At 31.4% G+C, this 10,051-nt stretch overlaps 1 pseudogene; it reads right to left on the minus strand.

Moving 5' to 3' along the window:
• Window positions 1-4,169: 4,169 nt before the first annotated feature.
• On the minus strand, window positions 4,170-4,273 carry LOC111740131 (annotated as a pseudogene).
• Between the last annotated feature and the right edge of the window lie 5,778 nt (window positions 4,274-10,051).

Consider the following 10,051-nt stretch of genomic DNA (forward strand, 5'->3'; position numbering starts at 1 on the left):
AACATTTATTCACTGGAAGTGAAATTTTGATATAACAGCCAAATCTGATTTTTGTTCAGAATTATTTCTATTTGTTTATTGTATTGCAGATAATCTTGTCTCTTAATGGTATCCTGCTTGTTTAGCTGGTATCTTCTTCTGTTGGCTTGCACCCTTGACTTCTTCAACATTCAGTTTTACTCTTTATATACTTAAAGTATACTTGTCAAGAGGAAACAAGATTAGCCTTCTGCTTTCTATCAGTTGGAAAGTACATTTTATTCTCAGGAAGGTGAATGTAGAGTCACATATTGGAACTCGGTAGTTTCTAATTTCATGGCTTGATGTTTCAAATGCTTGGAAAGAGTTTTAGAATAAATATAAATATGAGTAAACTACACATTCAAGTCTTTTTATATTTTAAAGTCAGTAAATTCTCCTTATTGCATTTTGTCACAGATCACAATTAATTTGAATATAACAATCCACACTCACACGTCAGAATAAAAATTAACATTTTGTGACACTCTGAATAGCAATAATTACCAAAATAGTAATAGTATCAAAAGCTTGGTTTTGATATGTTAATAATTCATAATATTATTTTATCATTATTTATTGTATAATTAGTACATATTAAGCACAAGGTTAGGCACTGAGTGTGGTGAGATGAACACACTTAGCACTGTTCACAGACAGCTCAGATTTTGGTTGTGTGTCTCAGAGTGGGGCCTGAGAATGAATGACCTGCCTCAAAACTTACTAGGTATATTCATTACAAATGTAGATGCCTATACATCACCTTGCACCTATGAATAAGAGTTTCATGAGATAGGGCCCTTGAATCTTTCTGGTTTGAAATTCATTTTTCTACTGGATCCAGAGTCAAAATGATTAGATTTAACCAGTTAACTTCTATTACTGGTCTTCTAAAATTCAGTATTTGAATTTTTCTGACTCATCTCTTCCATTTTATTTTTTTCAAATTGAGCAATTTAGAACAGAAACTTTCAAGTAAGATGATTATAATTTATTACATTACCATAACTCCTTTAGTGTTAAAAGAATAACGTCCATTTATACAAGCATTATAGTAATAGCAAGTATGCACTTTAGGATTTAGTATCCATCAGGGTCTGTGCATATATTGCCTCATTTAATTCTCAACATCTCTGAAGAAAAAATTACTACCTCCAATTATAGATGATGACATTAAGCCTTGGCAATGAAGTACATGTTTGATTCTTGGTCTTTTATAACTCCAAAGCTTCTGTCTTCACTACTTAGCTGTATTAAACATTATACATATTCCCATGCACTGATTTAATAGACCAGATGCCTAAACACACCTTGATCACTAACAGAGCCATCCGATATTAACTTGCTGCTCTCAGATAAAGTTTAGCAGTTGCAAGATGAAGGAAGATTTATTTATTTAAAAATAACCCTAGAAATCTAACAAAAAAAATGAATAAACAAATAACTTGAAATATGATTTCATCTAATCAATCATTATGTGTGGGCATAAGCTTATTATTTGACATACTTTACTGATTGTTTTTCATTCGTTCCTAAATTGTTGTATTAAAAAGAATGAAACATATTTTGATCATTTCATAAATTCTCATTCCATAAGAAAAATGGAAGTTCAACTAGATAAAAATAATAACTAGGAATATAATATGAATTATAATTCTAAACTTTAATGACTATACATAAAGTTCTGTTAATTATAGAGGTTTCTCCCCTATGTTTAGTGAAGTTGATTAGAATCACTTGTAGTCAAGAATGCTCACACGATCAAATTCAAGTAAGTGTGGTATTTTAATTATCCACACCTGCAAACATTTGCAAAAAAACACCCCAGTGATTTTTTCAAGTGTCAGAAATAAACATAAAGCTTGTGTTTAGTCTGAAATTTAAAAGAAGTCTTCCAAACTTTATGCTTTATAAGGCATGAAAACAAGTGTTTCTCAATAATTCCATGTAAAATATTTTCCTATTTGATCTTTTTCCCTGTCTCTCCTCTATCCCTTCCATTTGTCACTTCATTATTAGGGTTATCTTTCTTCAACTATGCTTTTTGATTGTTTGTTTTTTATAAAATAATGCCACTAGAATTATATCATTTTCTACAGAAGAATCTGCATTTTCTTGGCATAGTATATGCAGTCATTCAAAATTGGGGCCTAAGTTAATTTTAATGTTATTAGTAGCTGTTTAGAGCCACCATGCTGCAAATCCAATCCTAGACCCTACCAGAGAAGTGTCAATGAAGCGATAGCATTGTTTTTTCTATCTCTATAAAAATTTTAATTGAGATTTTGATATGAGAATAGCATTAAATATGTAGATTGCTTTAGACAGTATAGACATTTTAGTAAAATTAATTTTTCAGATCTATAAACATAGAATACCTTGTGATTAATTTTTAATACCATCAGAAACTTCCACTGAAATGCTTAACTGATCCTTAAAAGCATATTAAATTTCATACTGCTTATGTATTAGGGATATATTTATGTCTACATACTCAGTGATATAAAAGACAACTTTTTCTATATTTTTAATAATCTAAAATCAAAATCTGACCCTAAATCTGAGTTCATTGCCTGAAAAATCAATATTTTCAATACTAGTTTTTTCCTTCTCCGGAATAAAGCAAGATTACTAAAACTTAGGTAGATTTGGGCAGTATAGCATAAGCTTTCAAGCTAGAATCCTGTCTGGGTTCAAATCGTGTCTCTGCCACTTAGTCACTTGTGTGATCTTGAGCAAAGAACTTAGCATTTCCTTGCCTTAGTTCTCCTGGCTGCGAAATGGGGTTAATGCTAATATGACATAGTTATGAAGATCAAATATATACAAAACATAGTATATGCCAGTATCTTAGGTCTTTTTGTCAGTCCATAGGTTACCAACAAGAAAACAATTTCTCAACTCATATGGCCATTTATAATTTGGCAACTTGACTACTTCTGCACCAATTTTAATGTATGGGTATCAACAGAAAAACTAGTGCTGGAAAATTGTCTTTCTTAATGACTCACCAATCCTTGCAAGCCCTGTGGGCTGGTGCCACTAAGTGATACACAAGATCTTCTATATTCTAGAACACCTCAATTTCTGTCTCCTTTCTCACTTTGGAAAAAAAACCCTCCTTTCTCTCATCTTGCACTTATTTTTCTCCCACCAAGACATATGGCGTCCCCTTTCCTGAGTCTCCAGTCTGCAAAGGTTCTGATTTTCTCTGCGGTTACTCTTGCAAAACATCTTGAGGCATGGTGTTTCAAAAGGACTGCTTAGAATATTCCTACTGTAAAAAGGGTTGAAGGGGAAATGCAAAGGAAAACACAAATTGATATCTCAAAAATGATCCTGCCATGACAAGATGCTCGCTTTAGGTTTTTCTGTTTTGTGCGTGTGTGTGTAATTTTAGCAATTGGTAGCTGAATTATTGCCATACTTTAATGAACTTCAAATTATTAATGATAACTTCTATACATGCAATTGTATTAATTTAAAAATATATACTAAGCATAATAAAAGAGGCTCCTTAAAGTTAATAATGAATAAAAGGCAGAAATTACTCTAGGAGACATAGAAGCAGAGATAGGAGTAAGAGTTGCAGAGTCAGATAGATGTTGAACTGAATGAGAGTTTTTCTACTTACTAGCCACTTTAAATTTGGACCTTTGGAAAATAAGTTTCCTCACTTTTGAAGTGGGATAAAGTAAATCAATATAGATTTCAGATTAGTGGTGTACGAGATTGTAGGTAGAAGGAGAAATAAAAGAACAAGAGAACTTCTGGGGATGATCAAAATATTCTGTATCTTGATTGTGGTGATTTGGAAAAAAAAAAAAACTCATTAAATTGATTGCCTAAAAAGAGTGAATGTTGCTATAGGCAATTATATCAAAATAAACTTCATTTAAAAGAAATGAGATCATGATATATTTTAAAGATATTATCTGACATGGAGTGAGAACTTAATAAATATTAGCTTTTATCATTATTATTGTGTAGGAGTCTCATAAAAAGTAGTATATACCTTAGAAAGATAGGTATGAAGTTTTGTTTTAGCATACAAAATACATAGTTATGGGAAGAAATAACATTGGGAATATTTCCCATAATCTTTCAAACCTAGGGATGTGGAGAGCTGAACAGAATGACATGGTGTGGAGAGTGGTTCAGAGCAGGCAGAGTAAAAAAAAAAAAAAAACCAGAAAATTTAAACTGATATGAACAGATATTACACTTGATCCTAGCCAAAAGGCAGAGAAGTGATGAAAAACAGAAAATTTAGATCTTTGAGTGCTTTGTCTCTTAGCTATGTGAATGATTTGTGGTTTCTCTATCACTGAATGTCTGAGAAGTGGATCTTTTTGCCACTTTTACTTATACAGTGGTTTCTTTCAATTTGCTTAGTTGAGCAGCCTTCTTGCTTAGAGCCAGAAATCCAGAGGTGCATTTTAAAGTGTTTATTGAAAAAAAAAAAAAGGAATGAGACACTAATATTATACTATGTGATTTATTCAGAATTTAATTGAAGTGTATAGTTGCAGTGTTACAGAATTGTGCTTGTGAATTGTAGGGTTTTATTTTTAAATAACTTTCTGTAAAATTAGTTTATTTGGGGATCAATTCAGTTTAATAGAGACATTAAACAATTGATAACCTCCTTCAGTAAGAATTCTCATCAGTTTTCTGATAGCTCAAGAACTTTTAGTGGCTAGTAGGAGAACAAGTAAGCCAGACACTTTCTTAGGATCATCCAAACAGTTCCTAAATTGGCTCTCTCTGGATATTGAGTATCTGTTCATTAATCATTACTTGGAAACTGAAGATCTTTTGGGGTTGTTTGAACAGTACCATAAACTTAAACTGAGATGTGTTTAATCATGACTACCTTTTAATTTCAGCTGTTGACTTACAAGTTACTTAACAACTCTGAGCTTCTATTTCCTCTTCTGCCATACCAGAAGAGTAACACTACCTACTGCTAGTTTGTGAGGATTAAATCCTATATATCAAGTAAAGTATTCAACAAAATGCCTAGTGTAAGAACACAATAGGTATTACTATTGTTAATCCAACAAAAGTTATTTTTATTTACATAATTGGTTAGGAAAAGCAGATCTAGACCCAACAGTTGGAAGAAAAGCAAATTTGATATGTGAATATTATATCCAAATCATAGCTGTTTTCTTTCTCTTTCTCTTCTTGCATTCTTCCTTTTCTTTCATAAAATCCTACAAGGGCAAGGAGTTTATATCTTTAAAATGAATGGTTTTGGAAGGAGAAAACATTACAAAGAGTATCAATAAGCAACATTTACAGAGCACTTATTTATGCCAGTCCTCTCTAAGTACTTTCCATGTACTTAGTAAGTCGATCTTTACAACTCTAAGAGCTAGGTACTATCATTATGTATCTTTTAAAAATGAGGGAACTGAGGTCTTGCACAACAAGATAATTTGTTCAGATCACACAGTATAATATGGCTCAAAGACTGCTTTTAGAAATGGCTTCTGGAAATAGAAAGTTAAAATTATGTTGTATGTGTACAGATGATTATGATAATTATTATTATTAAACACTAACATTCCAGTCGTCTTTCTTCCTCTGCTATCGTTTTGCTACCATTCATGGCATGCTTACTATATTCCATGGACGGTACAAGACAGTTTCAATACATTATCACATTTGACAAACATGAGAAAATTATGTCAAAATTATCCAATTTATAGATAAGGAAACTGAAACACAGAACACTGAAACTTGTTTGTGCTTGTTAACAGTCAGTGTCAGGATTCATACATCTGCCTGCTTGAACAGTCTGTTATTACTGCTAATGTGTCAGCAAAAGATGTGACATAACTACTGTCTAACCAGTATTCTTATATAACATGGCATTAGAGGCACAACTGGGAAACCACATTGCCAATTTCATTCATTCATAGAACCAATACAGCATAGTAAGATGGTGTTATACTGGTAGCTATAACTATCATTATAATTTTTATACTTAATAATCTTTAGCTCCAAATATAATTATTTTTCTATCAAAATGGACCACTACAAAAGTAAATGTATGTGCCTCATCCCATGTCTCTGTATAATGTTACCTGTTTCTATCACTGACTTTACCTTCCTTCTCTATTATATTAGATTCAAATACTGGTAAAGAGATATAGACTCTTGGAGGCTTATTACTTTCCTTTCTCCAGTGCCCTGAAAGATGCTGCAGAACTACTACCTCCTCCTCATTACCTCTGTAGACCACATATGATTGAGAACTGCTGCATATTCATACACCTCCTGCACACACAGACACACATACACACACACACACACACTCACACACACACACACATTTGTGCATGTATCTGTTATTTGTCTTTTCTTTTTTTATCTTTTATTTTATTTTTTTTTAAAGTAAGTTTATTGGGGTAACATTGGTTAATATAATTACATAATTTTCAGGTGTACATTATAATTTGACATCTATATATTCTATTGTATGATTACCACCCAAAGTCCAGTTTCCCTTAGCTACCATATATTTGATCCCTTTTACCCACTTCACCCTCCCCCAGCCTCCCTATATTTGACCCCTTTTACCCCGTCTACCCCTCCTCTCCTCCCTCACCCGCTACACTTTGGTAACCGCTAGTCCATTGTCAATGTCCCTGTGTCTCGGTTTGTGCTGTTCATTTGTTGCTTATAGGTTTATATTTCACATATAAGTGATACTGGACAAGATAACATAAAGAAACTTTACTTCTAACAATGACTTTCAATTTCACTTTTATCATATAAAATGAAAGAAGAAATGTCTGACAATGACTTCCTGGTCCCTTGAATCTTCTCAGTCATTTCTGTCTTGACCTGAATTCCATACTTCTTTACCACTTGAGTCATCTCTGTTGATATACTGTCTAGTAGATAATTCCCTCAATAGTGTCAAAAAATATATAGTGTCCAGTGTTTTATTTCCTTGTCCTTGCCAAGAAAAACAAAAGCCACTCTTACCTAAAACCAGATCTTATACCTCATATAGTCTGAAGCTGTAGTCAAATTTAGATTTATTTTAGTGTTAGTGCTTAGCTTGATAACTTTATATATTTAAAAAAGCATTCTTGTTTATATACTTTACATAAGGCCAATAAACTTTCTGTTCTGAAACATCAAAAAATGAAATAATCTTTATTTCCTCATAGCTCCTTACCTGATTAACTTTTGTAAGTTTGCAATTATATTTTAAATTTTTCTCATTTTAATATTTTAATCCTTTAAATATACTTTAATTGTATTAAATATAATTACATATGCTTACGTCATTTTGTTTATTTACAAAATTTAGATAAAATCTATTAACTATACTAAGAAATATGTAGAATCATTAAAAACTCAGTACATTAATATCCTCTTTCATCTCAGTATCCACCTCCTTTCTACTTTACTTTTCTTCTTTTTTTTTTTGGTGGCTATCCTAATTGTGGTCATTGCAATTTCATATTGAAGGAAGAATTTGTGATATGACTTTTCCCTACCACTTTGGCACAGCTGTCTACAGGTCAAGTCCTCACTTAGAATATTTTTACTCTTCTTTAGCAATTCTCATTCTGTTCTATATTCCTAGAGACGGCTATAGAAATTATTTTGTACATATATTTATTCTTAGGATCTCCCAGAGCTTTTGTAATATCAGTAGAAACTTTACAATTATAATTTTTATTTTAATATTAAAAATATCAGTTAAATTAAAAAATATATATCACTGAAATTATTTTGACTCTCAATATGAAAACAAGAAATCTCTCATGAGAGAAACACTAATGAATATTGCATTTTTAGCACAAATGTTTAAAAATTATCTATATGGTCATTTGAGCAAGCCACAAAGTGACAATGTCTTTTCTTTGTTCCTTGTCTCTTATGTTGAGACATTTAAATAAAAGCAATTAGCTTTTTGAAATATTTTTTAGTTCTTATAATCTAACCCTAGAACATATTGGGTTAGGAAAAACAGTTATTTTTGGCATTGTTACATAGTAAATGTTCAATAAACCTCAGATGTCATTTTTATCATTACAGAAGAAATAATTGTGCTGCAGTACAAAATGTGACAATGATAACATACAAAATTTCCAACCATTTTCCTATGGTGAATGAATTATAATTTAATATCTTTATCAATGGAAGGGCAATGCTTCCTCCAATTAATAAAGAATGAAAAAATATTACACACTTCATGTAAGTGGGATTTTTTTAATGGATTATCTGCATAATCATCTGTCTCTTAGCATCAGAGGTAAAAGGCTAGCCTGAGTATTGTATTAGGCCCATTTATCAATTTCTTGCTTTCGAGCCCAATTGCTCTGACATTTACATGTTTTAGAACTTTTGAAAAAGTATCTGGTGGAAATTGAGCTGTTGTAAATCAATAGTGAAAAACAGCATGTCAGTGAGGAGGTTATGGAAGCATTCCTATTTTGAACATACATGCAGGAGCTTTACATTGCTAATATTTTCAATGAAGATTAGATGAGTGAGAACTGCAACTTACACCAAAAGTTTTATATGTTACTATAAGGAAAGATCCTTCTTCCATTTCCATGTAACTCAGTAAGGTACAATTTATCTTGAAATGCTAGAGATGATCATGACTTTCTGAGTTTGCCTATTGTGCAAAATATAGCATTAAGTTTATTTTCCTACTATATACTAGATACCAACAGATATAATTTACTTTCCTAAACTGGTGTAAATTAACAGGGATTCTCTTTTTAACATGTACGGTCATCCTTCAATATCCATAGGGGATTGGTTCTGGGACCCCTGCAGATACCAAAATGTACAGATGCTCAAGTTTGTTTTATAAAATGGCATAATATTTGCATGTAGCCTATGCACATCGTCCTGTATACATTAAATCATCTCTAGATTACTTTAAATACCTAATACAATGTAAATGCTATGTATATAGTTATTATATACCTACAATCATCATAGGCCTAACTACATATTACACATCAAAAATGTAACTTTTAAAAATATATATATTTTCCATTCCCAGTTGGTTTAATCCACCAACATGGAACCTATAGATTCAAAGGGCTGACTGTATTACACATTTAATATGGGCTCTTATGTGTGTATGATTTAGTGATTTTCTGTGCTGGGCAAAGTGATAGGTCAGCAAAGATCTCTTGCTCTACTTACAAACAAAAGTGTAAAAGCAAAATGCAAATAATTACCTTAAATTAATGTAATTCTTAGCCTGGATGTAGATAAATGCAATATATTCTTCCAGGTACATTTTAATCATGAGGATATACATACTGTGATACTTTGAATAAGATATTGAATTTTTAAAAGCTAAAATATTTTAATAATCCTCTATATAAATTTCCTCTAAATATAAAAAAAATAATGCTTTAGTTTAAAAACAACTTCAAAATTCAATACAATATTAAAAAAAAAAAAAGATAATGCCAAGAACATAATCTAGTATTAGGTATTGCCAAAAGCTAAAAATTAATGCTATAGAATGATAGTTGTTTATCGGATTTTTTTTTTTTTTTAAGTAAGAAAAGTAGGCCAGTAAGAAGATGTGGGAAACATGAACAAGAAAAACAAAGCTTAAATATTTGACATATTTAGGACAAGGTATTCTTGATGGATCATTGTCTTGACTGTTTGCTGACCCACATAGTACCTAATATCAATCAGAGAGAAAGTCTTTTTACGATAACTCCCATATATGAACACTACTCCCCGGTGCTCTGTCAATGGGAGAAAAGCTTTGATTTATTCACTCCCCATTATTGTCTATTATATCATTCATTTCCCTGTTCAAAACATTTATGTGGTATTTATATAAATGCAAATTTAAATTTGCAAACAGGGACTCAGATGGACTAGCCTGGATATGGATATCTATTCTGTATAGATGCAATCTACTGGTAAGAATTAATGTTTCACAGGAATTCAGCAATAAAATATGGTAAATATAGATCTTTGTTAAGGAATTCTGATACAAGACAGATATCTATTCATA

Source organism: Pteropus vampyrus, unplaced genomic scaffold (genome assembly GCF_000151845.1).
Source record: "Pteropus vampyrus isolate Shadow unplaced genomic scaffold, Pvam_2.0 Scaffold58, whole genome shotgun sequence".
Taxonomy (NCBI): Eukaryota; Metazoa; Chordata; class Mammalia; order Chiroptera; family Pteropodidae; genus Pteropus; species Pteropus vampyrus.